The sequence below is a fragment of the Stylophora pistillata genome, chromosome 2, assembly GCF_964205215.1.
Source record: "Stylophora pistillata chromosome 2, jaStyPist1.2, whole genome shotgun sequence".
NCBI lineage: Eukaryota > Metazoa > Cnidaria > Anthozoa > Scleractinia > Pocilloporidae > Stylophora > Stylophora pistillata.
In genome coordinates, this window is record NC_142520.1 from 20,752,372 (window position 1) to 20,774,550 (window position 22,179).

General features: G+C 38.4%; 1 pseudogene; it reads right to left on the minus strand.

Moving 5' to 3' along the window:
- Positions 1 to 22,179, minus strand: part of LOC148737695 (uncharacterized) — a 95,536-nt pseudogene that overhangs the window by 71,035 nt on the left and 2,322 nt on the right.

Genomic DNA, 22,179 nt, shown 5'->3' on the forward strand with positions numbered 1-22,179 from the left:
CAAAGATGTGTTAAAGTATCCACAACATTCGGATTTTGAGAAACTTCCTAGAATTCCAAAATGAGGGATAACAAATTGACTTGAACGAAAACTCAAAAACAGTAAACAACTCCATAAAAACAGAACAACAAAGGATGCCCGAGAAAAATTGACCACGTCAATTTCCAATGGCAAGGTTAAAGTTCTTTGACCTGATTGACTAACTTGTAAAATCATGTGCGCTGTGCGTGAATACAAAAATAATACGACAGGGAAGACGAAAATTGTAATTTAAAATTTAAAAAGGTAAAAACATTTCCTACAATCTGATTGTTAGCCAATCCACACAGGAAGACTTTCTATGGAATTAAGAATAAAGTCGTACAACTTAAGCATTTGAAGGTGTAGCCTGATCGTCCGGGTGAGTGTAGTCCTGAGAAGGACTGTTGTCGGTGGCAGTGACTGACGTTTCGACAACCTGTGCGGAAGTCATCATCAGAGTCAAGTGAGTGATTGTTGTCAGTAGAATGTTCTTATTCCAGTTCGTGTGAAATGATCGGTTGGTTTTGCCGTGATGTTATTGGCTGTAAGACTCAAGTGACGTAAGTCGTTCGTGATTGGTCTGTTTCGGTCTGTCGGTAAAGCTTTACCGACAGACCGAAACAGACCAATCACGAACGACTTACGTCACTTGAGTCTTACAGCCAATAACATCACGGCAAAACCAACCGATCATTTCACACGAACTGGAATAAGAACATTCTACTGACAACAATCACTCACTTGACTCTGATGATGACTTCCGCACAGGTTGTCGAAACGTCAGTCACTGCCACCGACAACAGTCCTTCTCAGGACTACACTCACCCGGACGATCAGACTACACCTTCACATGTTACCCCCGGATTCAAACCATTTACTGCACAACTTAAGCATTGTTGCTATGATTTAACATTCTCTCGTATTTACAATTTTTCTCCACACTTTTGAAAGGGACACTAACTCGCTGAGGACCTAACAAATAACAATAACTTGAACTCCTTACGCAAAACTTTCCAGAAAAAAATAAATAGGCACTGGGTCGAGGGGGGTGAGATTTTCGCACCGGAAAAGAGCAAAGCCAAAAAATGGGGAGAACAGCTATCCCTGGTGTCGGACTGAGAAAAGAATACTGTAGAATGTTTACACATCCTTTGAAAGGGTTCATAAAGTCCCTCGGAGTTCGAAGAAACAGTTCTTAAAGCATCTTGTCGAATGGCCCATTTTCTTTCAGTTCAGGATATTTATTCATTGTATGGAAAAAGTCCAAATCGATCATTATTTCTCATGATTGCCTGTCTTAAGGGAAACACCCCATAAAAGGTGTTCCTTTGACTTGTTTTGAAACTTAGTGGGATTATTAGGATTTAAATCACATTTCTGTTAAAGCATCCTATGTATCCTAAAGAATCCATCAAATGTTAACTTATGAATGTCTCACAGTTTAATCAACTCGGAGTTGTTATTGGAGACTCCAGCTGGTAGCTTCTTGATTTGATTTCCATTTAAGTACCTAAGAAATGAACAAAACTGAACCTAAGATCGCTCCTTAGTGGATAATCATGATTCCCACAGTGAGTCTATGTTATTTTCCCTTTTGATAATTTTTTTGTTCTTTTAAATTGGGTTACATAAACTAACAGGTTCTCTGCTCACGGGAGAGTTTTATTATTATTATTATTATCTTATTTTATTTTATTTTGTCGCGACCTTCTGTACAAAGGAGGAGGGATAGCTGTTGGAAACAAGAACTGATGACAAATGTTCCTTTTCCTCGGAGATGACTGACGGCTTTGTCACAAGGCACTTCGCCCGGTCAGACAATACCGGGCTCCACTGATCAAGCGTGGCGTGAATCATACGCAGGGTACTAGTCAGTGTGATTTGGTATTCTGTAGACACTGCATGGTGTTCAGGTGTCTGTCTGGTTCCTTCGTAACTGACATGTCAAGAAAGGCGGTCTTAGAGTGAGTCTATGTTGTCTGTCTTTTTCAACATTTTTCTGTTTTAATTGGGTTAGATAAACTAAACTAGGAATGGGTTTAAAATACCATTTAAAAAGTGTCATGCAGTCCCCTTACATTGTTGCTTAGCTTTTCCCTCTGGAGAAAAGGGAAAGTTGCATTATTCCTCCTTAGGATGACTTATCTTCCAATCTGGCAAAGATGTCTGGCTGAGCATTTCTTAAAACTTCGGAAAATATCTGCACGTTTGATAAGTTTAGAAAGTTATGGTCTATGATGTGTTGTGCGTGATGTCGTAAACCAGTTATGTCTAAGGCTTGATTTTTACTAGCTCTATTAATTTAGGTCATTAATTATAATCACATCGCCGTTGGCTTCTGTCTCACGCAGATTTTACTAAAGGACTATGGAGTGCCCTAAGAAAATAAATAGGCACTAGGGGGAGGTGGCTGAGATTTATCTATTTTCGCAAGGGACAAGAGCAAAACAAGGAATTGGGAAAAACAGTTACCCCCGGTCTCGGACTGAAAAGAGAGTCCTGTAGTACTCTTATCATCATTTAAAACGTTTTATGAAGTCCCTCGGAGCACGAAGAAACAATTCTTAAATCATTTTTTCCAATGACCCATTTCCTTCATTACAGCATGCGCATACCTTGTATGCCAAGAAATCCAAATCGACTATTTTTTATTGTGATTGCTTTTGTTAGGGAAAAAACGACATGAAAGGTGATCCGCTAACTTGTTTTGAAACTTAATGGGATTAGTTACGATTGGTAAAATACAAAGCCGTGATTTTAAGATTAAGGTCAATTTGTCCTTCTCAACAGTTTTTTTTTATTGGGACTGATATTATCCCCTTGGACTGGGTGGTCATATGGGTTGAATAAATTTGATTAATTTAACGGAATTGTGTTCCTCCAACCCCCTTTTTTTTTTAAGTAGTGGAATTGATAACAGTGAGAATGGGATTTCGAATCCTGCCAATCAAGCGTGTGACGGGATCTGTATTGGTCTCGTAAAAATGTGTCGTGAAGCAGACAATAAATGTTTTCTTTTTATTTGCAACTCTTGCAGCGTGATGGATTGATCAAATAAATCACCACGCAGTTTCTTGATTGTGTTAGTATTGAAAAAATTTTCCAACTTTACTTCGCTGTTACCAGTCATAAAGATGTGTTCGCAAATGCAAACGAATGCTGGTCACCAGCGATAGTTAAGAAATCTTATTTAAGTCACCTGTAACTAATGAAAAAAGATACTCGCCTCTGATTAACTCGCGCACTCTAAAAAATCTTTCCACCCTCTGTTAATCGCGTATTATCGCTTTTGAAGACCCCTGAGCTGAAAAACTCTTAAATTAACTTTCGTTTTCGTCAATTAGTTTATAAATGACTTATTAAACGCACTTAATTAAATATTTGAAGGAGAATGAACACGATACTCCCGTTTGACCAAAAAATAAGACTGAATGTTTGTCTCTTATTCTTTTTTTCCCTTGAAGCTCACAGTTTCCTTCAAACCTCGCTCTCTCTTCATTTTGCAGAACAGATAACAGACAAATATCGGAGCATTTCCTCGAGGCAAACGGAAACTATTTACGACAAATGACTGATAATCGCTGTATTTTGGAAGAATTCAGGTGGTAGCTCCTTCATCAAGATGTCTCAAGTCTGTAGATGGTGGATATATCCTAAATTTGGGTTAAACATCAATTTTATCATCCATGTATTATTGTTGTCCCTCTTTCTGTCTGGTCAGAGAAAATTGAAAATTTTGCAATGTCTTTTCGAATGGCTGACTCCAGTTGATAGCTCTTCTATTTGGTTGTCATCCAAGTCACTACGAAAAGGATACATCCTTAACTAGATGTCTTTTCTGGTTTATTAAACTTAAGTTTTTTTTAGCCCTAATTAGATTTAAAGAGACCCGAGCAAAGTTTCATTATCAAAGTCAAATAACGCTATTTCGCTTCCAAGTAATAATGATTTAATAATAATAATAATTCAATGTTTATATTACGCAAATTAACATTTGGATATGATCAAATGCTCCTCACAACACTTTTCGGGGGACTTTGGCCGGACTGCATCAGCAGTTTACAAAACAATCGAAGGAAACTTATTTAAAGATGCCCCCTCCCCCTCAATTCCCAGTAAACAGGCCAGACCACATCAAAGTAATCGCGTGAGTAGGTTCTTCAACGTCCCCTGCCTAACCAAATTAACTAATTAATAGATGCAGGAGACGGGACCTACGGTTTATTTGTCCTTATCCGAGAGGAGGACTAGAATGTCTACCCATTTCTTGACAATAAAGAAAGGTAGTGCATTCTCCTCAGTTATTTTAAGACCTTGAGTGTTGGTCCGGTCGGGGCTCGAACCATCGACCTCGACCTCCCGCACAACAGTCCAGCTCTAACAACTGTGCTAACTATTGAGCACAAAAGAACGATGAGCTGTTGTCGTCGACCTCGCCGAGTTAATTATTGTTTTTACATGATAATCTATAAGCGATGTCTAGTTACTTTCTCGAATTTTGTCATAGTTTCGATCAATTGGTAAGAGGACTTCTTGCTTCGCAGTTGTCCTATTTTGATAATCTCATGTATGATTACAGACCGAATTGGGCTCCACTTGGTTCTTCTACTATTACCATAAGGAGATTGTATGGTCATATCTGGGAAAACCTATCAGATATTAACGCCTCAGTGTCTTATGTACAGGTGAGCTGTTATTGAAAACTCCAGGTGGTAACTCCTGCATTTGGTTTCTATACAAGAAATTGGCAAAGCTGAAAGGGTAATCATAATTGTCAGAGTGCAGTTTATGTCACTGTGTTCTTTCAATTTGTGATTTTTCAATTTGGTCAGAAAAAATTTAATTAGGAATGGCTGGACCTGGAGTTCTTAGGAGTAGAGCTCTTAAATTATCTTTTGGAATGGCCGAGTTTCTGCAGTTCAGCAATTCCACTAAAAAGCTTACAAGAATGATAGATTACGCCATTATCTTTATTGGGAAGCACTGGATAAGTTATGGTGATTGACTTCCTGTAAAGGGGCGGGGAGGAATGGCATAACATTTTCTGAATAAAACTTGAGTTCAACTCGTTATTTACATGGATAGATATGATACTTGTACAAGTACCATTCGCGAGTGTTATGGTTGCGTTTGGCAGGGATATCCTAGGTGCTTTCCAGATTGCGGTCAAATCTGTGAACATCCCGATCACACCATAGGAGGACTTTGGGAACTTTCCCAAAGAACAAAAAGCCAAGAGACGTTTTGCCAATTGTGTCAACACCTGGCTGATAATTAATCAAGAGGCCGCCAGCCATTGACCATCGTGGGTGACAATGCAAGAACTCAAGGCCCGGTATGTGCGAGAGTATAAGGAGCGGAAGAAAATCAACTTAGTTTCTGAGCAGATTCATAAGAACCCAGGTCGTAAACCGGTGGCTTTATTGATGTTAAACTCCTTCTGGGGCAAGTTTGGGGAACGCCTCAAGAAATCCACAACCCAACAAATCACAACTCCACACGAACAGAGTACTGTAGTACTCTTATCATCATTTAAAACCTTCTATGAAGTCATTCGGAGCTCGAAAAAACAATTCTTAAATTATTTTCTTGAATGACCCATTTCCTTTAGTACAGCATGCGCATACCTTGTATGCCAAGAAATCCAAATCGACTGTTTTTTTATTGTGATTGCTTTTGTTAGGGAAAAAACGACATGAAAGGTGATCCGCTAACTTGTTTTAAAACTTAGTGGGATTAGTTACGATTGGTAAAATACAAAGCCGTGATTTTAATATTAAGGTCAATTTGTCCTTCTCAACAATTTTTTTTTATTGGGACTGATATTATCACCTTGGACTGGGTGATAATATGGGTTGAATAAATTTGATTGATATAACGGAATTGTGTTCCTCCCACCTTTTTTTTTTAAAGTAGTGGAATTGATAACAGTGAGAATGGGATTTCAAATCCTGCCAATCAAGCGTGTGTCAGGATCTGTATTAGTCGCTTAAAAATTTGTCGTGAAGCAGACAATAGATGTTTTCTTTTTATTTGCAACTCTTGTTAACGTGATGGATTGACCGAGCAAATCACCACGCAGTTTCTTGATTGTGTTAGTATTGAAAAAGTATTTTTTTATAAAAAACTCAGGACTGTACAGTTTGATGTTTATTTATCATCTCACATTAAATAGCACTTGAAATATTTTGATGCTGTTATTGAACACTCCAAAGATACTCTCATTATCTACGTAAAAAAATCCAATATCGAAAATAGAGACTAAAGTCCAAACTCCGCAGAAATATGTATTTAATAAACATGTGTTACATACATAACAGGCTTCATTTCATTGTCAATGCCGCCGGTCAAGTTAAATTTCCCCAATTGCAAATTCTATTAGTCCCCTCCATTAGAAAGAAGAACCATCCCAACTGTACGTCGTTTTCAACGTGTGGCTTCGTAGCTCACTTGGTAGTAGCGCTGAATTAGTATGTGGGAGACACGGGTTCGAGTTTCGTTCAAGCCCGAAGCATGTCCTGGCTTTAGATAATGGACAAATATCAGGATTCAGCTTTCGTTCCGATTCTCGCAGGCTAGTTAAAATCCCTTGATCGATTCAGCGTGTACTGACTTGCCTGGTCGAAGCACGGTTATACATGTTTTTCACCACCAGATTTTGAGCCTACGATCGATATTACCAGAGATATGGATGTTTCCATCAATCCTGGTCCCTGGAAAAATGAGACTTTGTCCACTGGCAAGCCTCCCCACGAATTGAGTGCGACGCCGCCATCTTGTCAAATAACCGCGTCACGCTTCGACTACTCGAGGAACTCGCTTTTCCGTTTAAGCCATTATCCTAATTCTGTCATTGAAACGCATATCTTTGAAGACCTGAAAAGATCTGGAATATTTACCTACAGAGGAAAGCCTGGAGGTGGACGAAAAACAAGACGGCATGCTATTCCTGTTTTGGTTACCAAAAGCCCAGTCGAGAAGCACCCGTCGATATGCTGCGGATGCAATCACAACAACTTAACAAGAATTAACCATTCTCAAATTAAGAACTCTAGCCCTAATTCCACTACGGAAGAAAAATATGCGGTCCCTAAATGCATGTTTCTAAATATCTGTAGCTTGACTAAGACACGGAATGGAATTAAAGCTAATCTGGCACTTGAAGCTGACTTATTTACGAATGATATTGACATCTGCGTTGTTTCCGAAACACATTTAAAAAGGATCGTGCCGGACTCGGTCGCAGCTATATCCAATTATACCATCCACAGAAGGGATCGAAACTGGTTTGACAAAGACAAAGACAAAGACAAAGACAAGCGAGAGAAAGGAGGCGTAGCGATTTATGTGAGGAAAAATGTAAAAGTGAAATCGGTTTCGAGATCGGAGTTGTTTGAGTCCATCAGTCTGGAAATTGAATTACCATTGGGCCATCATATGTTGATGTGTGGTATTTATCATCCACCAAGATCTAAATACCAGGAAGACGACTTAATTGAATATGTCACGGATACTGCAGATCAGTTTCTCGAGCGTCATCCAAGGGGACTAGCGCTATGTGGAGGAGACCTCAACCGGCTTGATTTAGAAAAGCTTTCGAATTTATCTGGTTTAAAAGTACTGGTTGACTTTCCAACTCGAGGCGATTCTGTTTTGGACAATTGCTTGGCTAATAATGAGGCCTTCTTCTCTAGATGCCACCCTATTGTCGCCCAAATGAAAACAGACCATAAAGGCGTAATTTTACCAGCAGGTGTGAGACTAAAGCCCTTGAGATTCAGTAGCACAATGCGTGATTACCGAGAGCATCGCAAAATCATGTTTTACCATAAGCTCCTTGAAAAAGACTGGAATCACGTTAATAATAACTCTGACATCGATACAGCGGTGAACTCGCTGCACTCCACCTTAGCTAAATTAATGAACGAGTGTTTTCCAAGCAAATCGATTCGAATGTCTTCCAGACACCCTCCGTGGATGAGTCCATTAGTGAAATCGCTTTTGAAGAAAAAACCAAGATCTCGAAAAGGCGGCGGGAGAGACCTAGCTGAACTGACGGAGAAGATAGGACGACTAATAGCTGAAAGTCGCCGAGCTTTAGCGTCTGGGAAACTTGGATCCCTAGCCTGGTGGAGGAAAGTTGATCGACTGTCCATGCGTAAAGACAAAAGCAGCTTCGAACCAGACAAGGATTTCATCATGTGTTTAGATGATTATTTGGTGACATTTGCTTTGATAGAGAATATTCTGAACCAGTTCCTGCCGAGATTGATGCGAACACCCCTGCTCCAGAACTATCTACATTTCAAGTGTTTATTGCCTTAACACTAAAAAAGCGTACGCCACCGGACCTGATGGGATTCCTTTCTGGATATGGAAAGATTATGCTGAGATATTTACCCCAGTGATCGAAAATTTATGGAACATGTCTCTTGCTCGGCAGATTTGGCCAAGCCTTTGGAAGGAGGCTAACATCAATCCACTCCCAAAAGTCGAGACACCAGTCGAATATGCGGACTTTAGAGGAATCAATGTTACTCCAGTTATTGCTAGAACGTTTGAAAGAACAGTTTATAACATTTTTAACATGAGGCGCCTGGAGCAACATCTGAATCACTCTCAATTTGCGTACCGTTCAGATGGAAGTTGTGTAAACGCTCAGTTGGAAATGCAGCATACATTTCTTGCGGCATTGGATAGACGGGACACCTTAGCGGTGAGAATGTTTATGATGGATTTTTCAAAAGTTTTTGATAACGTTAAACACAATCTCCTAGTTGAAAGGCTGTAACGCAGTCCACTTGATTCATGCATTGTTAACTGGTATGTCAACTTTCTTGAAGGCAGAAAACAGAAGGTGATAATTTTTTCGATAATTCAATTCGATAATTTTTTACGTTGCTTGCGTTAAGGGAAAAAGGCCCATGAAAGGTGTTCCTCTGACCTGTTTTAGTACGTATAGGGATTAATAACGACTGAAATCAGATTGTGATAAAAGAAAAAGAGAGAGCTGTAGTTTGAAGATAAAGTTAGATGTGTCTTTCTAATCAACAGGATATAAACAGTTTATTAGTTATATTCTTCTGGATTGATACTATTATCTTGAACTGGGTGAAAATAAAGTAGTGGGATTGATAATATGAGGCACGATTTCTATAAAAATTTGGAACCAAGCTTTGGTAAATTTGCGGGCTGAAGAATGAATTTTCTCTTTTCAGGCTTATTTTCGGAAATTGCTAAAATTTATTGCTCACCTGCCACTAATAAAGCTTTATTTGATTACCAATACCGCCGATGAAATGAAATTTACCTAATTACAAATTATATGAGTCCCCTCCACGACAAAGAGGAACCTCCTCAACTGTACCTCGCTTCCAACGTGTGGCTCTTTAGCTCAGTAGATAGTAGCGCTGGGAGGCACGAGTTCGAATCCCATTTAAGCCTAAAGTATATCCGGGCTTTAGATAATGGACAAATATCAGAGCAATTCTATCAAGCCCAATAAAATCTATTCTTTATGTATTTATGATAAAGGACTGATCATTTTAATAACTATAATAGCTTTTCTATCAGGTTGCTAAAGTCTGTGTATGGAGGACATATCCCGGATTTAGGTTAAACATTCCCGACAACGTAAATTTCAATTTTTCGATAATTTTGGGTAAAATGTTTTGGACACCTGACATATTTTTAGAGCCAGTCAATGTTTTTGAGTGGTTTGCAAGGTACTCAAGAAGCTAGCGTTACTCTCGGCTATCGCCTTGCGCGACTCCTACGCTTCTCAGGTTTGTGCTGAGCAACCTCCCGCGTGCATCCAAAACTCAATAGTGTGCGCTATGGTGTTCACCATTTGTTAAATTTGATTTTCAATCTGCGGGTTGAAAGAGAATGTTTCATAGCGAATTCATAGATTAATGACGTGCAGAAAAATTAACCCGCTTTTTCGACGATAACTTGTTTTAAATGATTTATTGTCTGCACTTTTAAAAATATTTGAGGGATGATGAACACAATATTCCCGTTTCACTTGACAATATGCCTCGATATTTGTTTTTTTTTTTTACTCGGCTTACAGGTTGATTTCATAATTAAAGCTTTGTAGTGTCGTCACTGTTGTGTGCGTCAAGAAGATACTAAAAGGCTGTGATGGGTCATAAAGGGGTAAAGGGGAAAGCATGTGTCTGGGTTTTGTCAGTGTACTGGGAAAGAGGAACCCCAGCGGTTAGCACTAGATCAAACACTCTTGCTAGAAAAGGGCTAAAGAACTTGAGCTGAGGCTATTGGAACTGTACTCCATTTAGAAAGGAATTACCTTTTTACTTCCGTTCGTTTTCAAAATGTGAGATATTTACAAAAAACTCTGCCTGTGCACTTTGTTGATTATTTATTATCTCGCATTCAACTTGCGCTCGTAAAATAATTGTGAACTAGCACTTGCATAATTTTGGTGCTGTTAATGAACACTCCAAAAGGTACCCCCACGATCTGTGTAAAAAGTCCAATAACGAATATATAGGCTTAAGTCCAAACTCCGTAGAAATATGTATCTAACAAACATCTGTTACGTAAAGGTCAGTCAAATTGAAGTTCTTAGTGAAGACTCCAGGTGGTAGCTCCTTGATTTGGTTTTCACCCAGTTACCTAAGAAATTGACATAACCGAATTTAAGATCTCTCCTAAATAGGTAATTCTAAATCCGAGAGTGTCTCTTAGTTATTGTGTCTTTTTGACCATTTCTTTTTCATTGTTTTATAGTAATAAAAAAAGGTAACATTTAAAAAGTGTCATCAAGTCCCTTAATAAAGACAAATATTGCAAGAGCAAATCAGTAGATTCAAAACATTTTTAACACACTGAAATGTTAAAAAAAGAAAAGTTTCCTTCCAAATAGAAAGTAACACCAGACTTGCTTTCAGATTTCCCAACACATGGCACGTTGGGAACGAGGCAAACTTTAAAGGGTTGAAGGATGAATTTTCTCTTTTCAGGCTTATTTTGGGCAATTTTTTAAGTTTTACCTCACCTGCTAGAAATAAAGCTTTATTTGATTGTCAATGTCGCCGATGAAATGAAATCTACCTAATTCCAAATTGTATCAGTCCCCTCCACGAGAAAGAAGAACCTCTCAACTGTACCTCGCTTTCAATGTGTGACTCTGTAGCTCAGTTGATAGTAGCGCTGAATTCGTATGCGGGAGGCACTGGTTCGAAGCCCGTTCAAGCCTAAAGAATATCCAGGCTTCAGATAATGAAAAAATATCAGAGCCTCTCTTTCAAGCCGAATAAAAGCTGTTCTTTATGCAACTATGATAAGTGACTAATACTTGCTGTGATAGCCCTTCTATCAGGTTCCTAAAGTCTGTTGATGGAGGACATACCCTGGATATAGGTTAAACATTTTGTCCATCGTATATTTTGTTGTGCCATTTTCTTCTGGCAAACGTCGATTTAAATTTTGCAACAATTTCTCGTAAAATATTTTGGACACCTGACATATTTCGAGAGCCAGTCAATGTTTTTGGGTGGTTTGTAAGGCACTCAAGAGGCTAACGTTACTCTCGGCTATCAGAATCAACTTGTGTTGAAAATACTGAGAAGGTGTTCTCGGTTAGTCATGAAATAGAGACTCAAGCAATATTATTTTCTATACAAGGACGATCAAATACTAACGTAATCGTTCACATCAACGTATCTCTTGTGATCCCTTTGAATAAAGTAAGACGATTGAACATGTGATGTTGTAAACCAATTATGTCTAAGGCTCGATTTGTTATTGCGGCAATGTTTCAAATCATGAAATGTTGTTGCGTCGTAATCGGTTTTTATGCCAAGTAAATATTAAAGGGCTATAGAGTGTCCTATGAGAGTAAATAGTCATCGGGGCAGGAGGGTTAAGGTTTATTCACTTTTGCGCGGGAAACGTGCAAAACCAGGAACTAGGGGAAAAGAGTTATCCCCTGGTGTGTAACTGACAAAAGAGTAGTGTAGCAAGTCTAGACATCATTAAAATTTTCTTTTAATTCCTTTAAAGCAACTGATTTCTAGATGGAGTTGGAGTTCGGAGAACTATTATTCTGGCACTATCTTTTCGAATGGCTGAGTTTCTAAATGTAAGATTTCCAATTCGATTCTTTTTACATTGCTTACATTAGAGGAAAAAGGCCTATGAAAGGTGTTCCTCTGACCTGTTTTAAAACTCACTGAGATTGATAATGACTGAAATCAGATTCTGACAAAAAAAAAACCGTAATTTGAAGATAAAGTTAAATATGTCCTTCTGATCAAGAGGATGTAAACAGTTTTTCAGTTATATTCTCCTGGATTAATACTATTACCTTGAGGTGAAAATAAGGGCTGAAAGCAGTGCGATTGATAGCTATGAGAATGGGATTTCTATTAAAATTTGTAAGCAGGCTTTGCATGGTAAATGTGCGTTACATGTGTTATATAAAGGTGTGTCAACTTGGAATTGTTAGTGAAGACTCCAGGTAGTAGCTCCTTGATTTGGTTTTTACATAAATACCTAATACTTGGACATAACTAAATTTAAGATCTCTCCTAAATAGGTAATTATGAACCTCAGAGTGTGTCTAGGTTATTGTGTCCTTTTGACCAATTCGTTTTAATTGACTCATAGTAATAAAAAAGATAACATTTAAAAGTGTTATGAAGTCCCTTGATAAACGAAAATATTGCAATAGCAAATCAGTAGATTCATAACATTTTTTAACACACTAAAATGTTGAAAAAAGAAAACTTCGTTCGAAATACAAAATAACCCTATAGGCTTGTTTTTGGATTTCTCAACAAAAGGTGCGTTTGGAACGAGGCAAACTTTTGGGGGCACTGGTTTATCAGCGCAAGCTGTTATGTGTATACCCTCTTTAAATAAAGTCGATTATTATTATTATTGTTATCATTATTATTATTATTATTATTAGTATTAGAGGGTTGACGGAGGAATTTTCTCTTTTCATCCTTATTTTCGGTAATTGGTAAAATTTCGCTCACCTGATGGTAATAAAGCTTTATTTAATTCAATCTCACCCATCAAATGAAATTTACCTAATTACAAATTATATGAGTCCCCTCCACTAGAAAGGAGAACCCTCTCAACTGTACCTCGTTTTCAACGTGAGGCTCTGTAGTCCGGTTGGTAGTAGCGCTGAATTACTATGTGGGGGGCACGGGATCAAGTCCCGTTCAAGCCTGAAGTATATCCAGGCTTCAGATACTAGACAAATATCAGGGCATTCTTTCAAGCCGAATAAAAGCTATTCTTCATTTATTTATGGTAAGTGGCTGATAATTGCTGTGATATCTCCTCTATCAGGTTCCATAACTCTGTTGATGGAGGACATATCCTGGGTTTAGGTTAAATATTTTACATACCGTATATTTTTGTCGTGTCATTTTCTTCTGGCCAACGTAAATTTAACTATTGCGATAATTTTCCGTAAAATGTTTTGGACACCTGACATATTTCGAGAGCCAGTCAATGCTTTTGGATGGTTTGCTAAGCATTCGAGAATCTAAAGTTTCTCTCGGCTATCAGAGTCAACTTGTGTTGAAAATACTGAGAAAGTGCCCTTGGTTACTCATGAACTAGAGACTCAATGAATAGGTTTTTCTATACGTGGACGATAACTACGATAACGTCATTGTTCAAATCAACATATTTCTTGTGATGCTTTTGAATAAAGTATGACGATTCAACATGTAATATTGTAAACCAGTTTTTTCTAAAGCTTGATTTGTATCAGCTGGAATGGTTCAAGCCATGAAATGCTGTTGCGTCGTAATCGGTTTTATGCTAAGTAAATAATTAAGAGCTACGAGACTTATTAGGCTTGGTGAGGGAGAGTTGAGTTTTATCATATAAACAGTTTATTAGTTATATTCTCCTGGGTTGATACTATTACCTTCAACTGGGCGAAAATAAGGGCTGAAAGCAGTGGAATTGATAACTATGAGATTTGTAACCAGGCTTTGGTAAATGTGCGTTACATGTGTTACATACAGGTGAGTCAACTTGGAGTTGTTAGTGAAGACTCCAGGTGGTAGTTCCTTGATTTGGTTTCCCCATAACGACCTAAGAAATTGATATGACTGAGTTTAAAAAAAGAAAACTTCATTCGAAATATAAAATAACCCCAAACTTGTTTTCATATTTCTGAACACATGACACGTTGGGAACGAGGCAAACTTTAGAGGGTTCAAGAAAGAATTTTCCCTTTTCAAGCTTATTTACGGCAACTGCTAAATTTTTAGCAATTGCCTAATTACATACAAGTTGTATGAGTCCTCTCCACTAGAAAGGTGAACCCTCTCAACTGTACCTCGCTTCCAAAGTGTGGCTCTGGTGCTCACTTGATAGTAGCGCTTAATTAGTATCTGGGAGGCACGGGTTCGAATTCCGTTCAAGCCTGAAGTATATCCAGGCTTCAGATAATGGACATACATCAGAGCATTTTTTTCAAGTTGACCAAAAATCTATTCAGGTTGCTAAAGTCTATCAATGGTGGACATATCCTGGATTTAGGTTAAACATTTTATCCATCGTATATTTTTGTTGTGTCATTTTCTTCCGGCCAACGTGAATTTCAATTTTGCAATAATTTTGCGAAAAATGTTTTGGCCACCTAACATATTTCGAGAGCCAGTCAATGTTTTTGGATGGTTTGCTAAGCACTCGAGAATCTAAAGTTTCTCACGGCTATCAGAGTCAAGTGAAGGTATAGTGTGATCGTCCGGGTGAGTGTACTCCTGAGAAGGACTGTTGTCGATGGTAGTGACTGACGTTTCGACAACCAGTGCGGAAGTCATCATCAGAGTCAAGTGAATGATTGTTGTCAGTAAAAAAGAGTCAACTTGTGTTGAAAATTCTGAGAAGGTGCGACAAAAAAAAAACATTTTAAGTCCTTTAGAGGAAATGAGGTCTAGAATGAGTTTGACTTCGGAGAACTATAATTCTGACACCATCTTTTAGAATGGCCGAGGTTTGGAATGTAAGAAGTCCAATTCGATGATTTTTTACATTGCTTGCGTTAGGGGAAAAAGGCCCATGTAAGGTGTTCATCTGACCTGCTTTAAAACCTATAGGGATTGATAATGACTGAAATCGGATTGTGATAAAAAATTTAAAAAAGAAACCGTAATTTGAAGATAAAGTTAAATATGTCCTTTTGATCAAGAGGATATAAACAGTTTATTGGTTATAATCTCCTGGATTGATACTTTTACCCTTCAACTGGGTGAAATAAGGGCTGAAAGTAGTGCAATTGATAACTAAGAGAATGGGATTTTTATTAAAATTTGGAACCAGGCATTGGTAACTGTGCGGATTGAAGAATGAATTCTCTCTTTTAAGGCTTGTTTCGGAAATTGATAAGAAATTTTTTTCTGCTTAGCGTAAATTCAAATTTTGCGATAATTTTTTGTACAAATGTTTTGGACACCCGACATATTTCGAGAGCCAGTCCATGTTTTTCGGGCTGGTTAAATAAGCACTCAAGAAGCTAGAGTTTTTCTCGGCTCAACAACGTCAACTTGTATTGAAAATACTGAGAAGGCGCTCTCGGTTTCACAGTTATGAGATAGAAATTCAATCAATAGCATTTTCTATACATGGACGATAAGTATTGACGTATTGCTCACAGCAACATATCTCTTGTAAATCCTTTTGAATAAAGTAAGAGTATTGAACATGTGACATTGTAAAGCAATTATTTTTTAAAGCTTGATTTGTATTAGCTGGAATGGTTCAAGTCATGAAATGTTGTTGCGTCATAATCGGGTTTTATGCCAGGAGGGAGGGTTGATGTTTATTTATTTTTGAACGAGAAAAGTGCGAAACAAGGAACTATGGGAAGACAGTTATCCACTGGTGAGGAACTGACTAGTGTAATAAGTCTAAGCATCGTTAAAAAAAACTTAAGTCATTTATTAAAGCAACTGAAGCCTGGAGGGAGCTGGAGTTCGGAGAACTATAATTCTGGCACCATATCATCTTTTGGAATGGCTGAGTTTTTGAATATGACAAGTCCAAGTCGATTATTTCTTACATTGTTTGCGTTAGGGGAAGGCCCTTGTAAAAGAAACGTGCGAAACCATGCAGGAATTAGGGGAAAGGTGTTATCCCCTGGTGCGGGACTGACAATAGAGTATTGTAGTAAGTATAAACATTATTTTAAGAATATTTTTAATTCCTTTAAAGCAGCTGAAGGCTAGATGGAGCTGGAGTTCGGAAAACTATAACTCTGACACCATCTTTTCGAATGGCTGAGTTTCTGAAAGTAAGAAGGCTAATGTGATGATTTTTTCCAGTGCTTCCGTTAGGGGAAAAGCTTTCGAAAGGTGTTCCTCTGACCTGTTTTAAAACTTACTGGGATTATGATGATTAAAATCAGATAAAAAAGAGCCATCTCGTCGAAGCTTAATTACGGAAATTGCTAATTTTTTAGCAATTATCTAATTACAAGTTGTATGAGTCCCCTCCACTAGAAAGGTGAACCCTCTCAACTGTGCCTCGCTTCCAACGTGTGGCTCTGGTGCTCACTTGGTAGTAGCGCTTAATTAGTGTCTGGGAGCACAGTTAGTATAGTCCCCTCTACTAACTATGCTGGGAGGCACGAGTTCGAATCCCGTTTAAGCCTAAAGTATATCCAGGCTTCAGATAATGGACAAAATATCAGAGCAATTCTGCCAAACAGAATAAAATCTATTCTTCATATAACTATGATAAATGATAATTACTATAATAGCTTCTCTATCAGGTTGCTTAAGCCTGTGTATGGAAGACATATCCAGGAATTAGGTTAAACATTCCGGACAACGTATATTTCAATTTTTCGATAATCCTCTGTAAAATGCTTTGGACACCCAAAATATTTCGAGAGCCAATCAATGTTTTTGAGTGGTTTGCAAGGCACTCAAGAAGCTAGCATTACTCTCGGCTATCGCCTTGCGCGACTCCTACGCTTCTCAGGTTTGTGCTTAGCAACCTCCCGCGTGCATCCAAAACTCAGTAGTGTGCGCTATGGTGTTCACCATTTGTTAAATTTGATTTTCAATCTGCAGGTTAAAAGAAAATGTTTCATGGCGAGTTCATAGATTAATGACGGGCAGAAAAATTAACATGCTTTTTCGACGATAACCTGTTTTAAATGATTTATTGTCTGCACTTTTAAAAATATTTGAAGGATAATGAACACAATATTCCCGTTTGACTTGAGAATATGCCTGGATATTTGTTTTTTTTAATAACATAAGTTGTTCCTTGAAGCTCGCAGTCTCCCTCTAGCCTCGCTCTCTGCTGATTTTTTTAAACACACAAATATCGGAGCATTCTTCGGGCCTTACGGGAGTTATTGTATATATAATTATCATGTATGACTGATGGTCGCTGTGCTTTGGAAGACTTCAGATAGTAGCTCCTGCATATGGTTGTCTCAAGTCTGTAGTTGGAGGGCATGTCCTGGATTTAGGTTGAACAGTTTATCATTCATGTATATTTCTTTGTGTCAATTTCTGTCTGGACAGAGAAAATTTCCATTTTTCCTATAATTTTCCATAAAAAGTTTTGGACACCCGATACATTTTGAGAGCCAGTCCATGTTTATCAATTTATGCGATCGTTTACAGCACCAAGACTATTTTGATTTTTGCTACTACTTCTGATCAGTTGTACCCGCGCTACTAGTCCCAACCCGTCTTCATAAGCAAGACACTGGTTGCATGGTATTGCATAACAGTTTTGTCCGCGGATAGGTTTGCACTCACCCTACGGGTCCAAAGGCGTCTCTCTGAACAGAAGTGTAAAATATGAACTGATAAATGCATTACTTACAATACAGTTAACTCAGTGTTGTTATCGAAGACTCCAGGTGGTAACCCTTTTATTTGATTGAAATTAAAGTAACTACGAAGAGGATATATTCTTGATCTAATGTATTTTCTGGGTTATTAAAACTAGGCTATTTAAACTCTAATACAATTTAAGAGACCTCATCATGTTTTCATTACGTAAGGTAAATAATGTAAACTTACTTCCGGGTAACTTACTAAGGCTTCCGGTAACCAGCAATTTTTCAAGCACATAAGAATAATTAGTTTTTAAGCTTTACTCCTCACTGCATGTTTCATGAGCCCCTAGGCAATTAAAATTTGGAACCAAAATTTTGTAACTACGCGAGCTGAGATGTTTTATACCTGTAATTAAGCCTGAATAAGTAATTTAAAAACGTGTCTTGGAATAAGCAATGCGTGCCTTTTACTCACAGTTGAATCAACTTGGTGTTGTAGCTGAAGACTCCACGTGGTAGCTCTGCTATCTGATTGCTGTATAAGTACCTACGCAAAGAATATACCAAGAATTATAGGTTTTACCTAAGTTTGTGAAGCAATCAGAGTCAACTTGCGTTTAAAATACTAGGAAAGGTGCTCTAGGTTTATCATGAATTAGAGACTCAATCAATAGCGTTTTCGATACGTGGATGATAATTAACAAATGGTAAACACCACAGCGTACACTATTGAGTTATGGATGCACGCGGGAGGTTGCTAAGCACGAAAGAAGCGTAAGAGTCGCTCGAGGCGATAGCCGAGAGCGACTCTAGCTTCTTGAGTGCTTAGCAAACCTCCCAAGTGCATCCATAACTCAATAGTGTACGCTGTGCTGTTTACCATTTGTTTTATAACATAACATTGATACATTGTAGCTAAAGAGTTCCCTTTTATTTAACAAATCTTACGCGACCAGGAAAAACAAGCGCGCGCGGAAAAATAGTCTTTGCATTTGCTCACGTCAGCAGCGTACACCCATGGGCAAATGGGGGACGCTAAATTGACCAATCAGAGCGCGCGCTTTACTTTGGTTATGTTATAATTACTAATGGAATTGTTCACATCAACATATTTGTTGTGATCTTTGCAGTTTGTTTGTATTCTGACACTCATCCATTGAAAGTTTTACTAGTCTTGCTGATAATGAAGTAAGACGATTGAACATATAATATTTGTCCTTGAACATAAGTTGTTTCTTGAACCTCGAAGTTTTCCCCGAGCCTCGCTCTATGTTCATTTTTCGGATTAAATAACGGACAAACATCGCAGAATTTCTTCCGGCTAAATAAACGCTAATGCTCACATAATTATGATAAATGATTGGTAATCGCTGTCTATTGAAGCAAGTCAGGTGTTAGCTCCTCTATCAGGTTGTCTCAAGTCTGCAGATGGAGGATTTATCCTGGATTTAAGTTGAACGTTTGATCTCATTTGTTTTTCTTTTGTATTTTTTATTTGGCTGAGGAAAACTTAAAATTTTGCGATAAAATGTTTTGACACCAGATACTGTTCGAGAGCCATTTAATGTTTAGCTAATAATGTGATCGTTTACAGCACCCTTACTATTTTCACTCTCGCCCCTAGCTGTAAACAGTAGTACCAGTCCTACTAGTTCTAACCCGTCTTCCTGAAGCAAGACACTGACCAAATAATATTCTATAACAGTTTTGTCCGCGACTAAGTTTGCACTCGCCTTACAGATAGAAGTCATGAGATTTTGTGACGGTTCCATAGACTTTTGTGTGCCGCGCAGATATTTAAGAGTCAAAGTGGGAAGGAGAGAGGAGATAGTTAGAATCTATCTTATTTGCTACACCTGTTAAATCCAAATTTCCTTTTGAATGGCTGAGCTTTGAACCCTCCAAGGCTCGGTAAAATGCATGTATAAACAACAGCCTCCATCGGGCGGGAAAATATGCTCGTACATTTGTTCTTAAACACTTTCTGTTTCTCTCAAGCGTGTGATGGAATCTGTATTAGTCCCTTTACCATGCAAGATCATTAACCCAAATTATGAAAAGATGAAACGGATCGACTTTCTTAGTGATCATGACGGGTCGAGTCGATCCGTGCAAATCATGTCGATTCGTCAACATTGAATACCTCAAGTTAACGCTTACTTGTGTGTTGTCTACTTCTGTGATTTGTCAACAATGAATACCCCAAGTCAACGCTTAAGTATGTATTGTCTTCTTTTGGTAATCGACTCCCGGTGACACAGATCGACTTTCTTAATGAAAAGTCCAGTCGATCCGTGCGAGTCAACATTTTCTATCTCTGTATTCTATATAATATTCTGAAAATGGAATTCTGGCCTTTTCACGCTCTTCATGCCCTTGAGATCAAACCTGGTTACGGTTGTAAAGATCTATGCCTTGACAATAAAGGAGTCCAAGGTCCAAAATGGTGAATGATTGAAAACTTCAGCAATATACTAATGTTTTCCGATATCTGGAAACGGAGGGCAAATTCTCAAAAAAACTCTACAAAAGCACTATGTTCATTTTATGTTATCCAGCACCAGAAAAATACCAATGAATAACTTGCTTTCCTGAATGTTTTTCTATAGTTTTCCTGTACGCGCGAACCCTGCATTTTCCAAGCGTCTTCCCACAGAATAACTAACGGTGAATGCCATGAAAACATGATGTTACTTTGTGATTCCTTTCCTGCACCAATAAAACGCTAGTGTATAACCTGAACGTTTTACTATGGTTTTCCCGAACGCACGAAAGCTGAATTTCAGTTTCCAAGCGTTTTACCGCAGAATCACCCACGGAATCATGATGTTTGTTGATTGTTTTCCTGCTCCACGAAAACGCCAGTTTATAGCTTGTTTTCCTGAACCTTTATTCATAGTTTTCCCAAGCGCGAGAACGCTCCATTTGCCAAGTGTTTTCTCACATAATCACTAACGAACGTGATTAAGCCATGAAAAAATGTTGTTCGTCTATTGTTTGCCTGCTCTGTAGAAACACTCGTGAACAGCTTACATTGTTTTCTTATATGTTTTTCTGTAGTTTACGTGAGCGCACCAGCGCTGCATTTTCCAAGCGTTTTCACTCAGAACTACTTATAGTGAACGACAAGAAAACGCGACGGTCGTCCATTGTTTTCTTTCTCCAAGGAGAGGCTAATGAATAGTTCGTTTTCCGGAACGTTCTCCTGCTGCTTTCCTACGCGTCCGAACAATGCATTTTTCAAGTGTTTTATCCGAGAAACGCTGACGGTCAACGCCATGAATATAAGATGTCCGTCGATCATGATCATCATCTCCTGCTCTTTATCCTGCTCCATGAAAGCGCAAATGGATATCTTGTCTTATATTTAGAATATTGACCACGATTGGGTCATTTGAGGCAATTCAGTTATTGGAGCCGTGTGGATCATTTCAGGAAATTGAGCTTATTTGTTCCTTTCAGGCAGTTGGGTCACTTGCACTAATTGGGTCGAACAGCGATTAACCAAGCGGTGGTAAAGGCGAGAAAATGTATGCCTCACACTAATTCACCGTTGCACAAAACATCGGGAAATGCATGCTTTTGACTGGCTAACTCCAGCGAACATAACGTTAGAATACGCAACACGGCTGAAAATGGCAGAGTGCATGTTATTTTACCGAGGTTTACCGAACAGCAATAAATAGTAAGACGCCGGAAAATGCGTTTCAACGAATTTTCTCGAGTTCACCATCGCGGAAAAATGTTACAAAATGCATGCTTTCCACTGGAAAACTCAAGTGAACATTTTGTTCACCGGACGAAAAAATGGTTGCGAACGAAAGAAGATATGACAGTTTCTGTGCGTTATACGAACGGCAAACAAAGGAAAACATTTGCTTTTCCTGTATTTTACACACATTCAACTTCCCGGAAAATACGTCTTTTCAGGCGTTAATTCCGGTGAATATGCTGTTGTTCACTCGGAAAATGCCAATGAACAACAGGAAAACAAGCTGTTTGCCGTGCGTTAATCGAGCGGTTAATCCCGGAAAATAAATAGTTTATCAGCATTTACCGTGCGTTAACCGAGCGGCTAATGCCGGAAAATAAATTGTTTACCAGCATTTACCGCGAAGGCAAACTACCGAATAATAAAACGAATAGTGGGATTCACCGGTGCGAAAACGTCGGATTTTCCGTATGGAAAACACGGGTAAACTTTAATAAAATGCTGCGTTTTCCGTAAATTCAATTTTTGATTACCGTGAGGTGAACGCCAGTTTTTTTGCTCTTTGAGTTTCTGCAGGGCATTGATTGCAGATAAAAAGTCCGTATGCATTATTTTGCTTGCTATGAATAACAAATCCTATTTT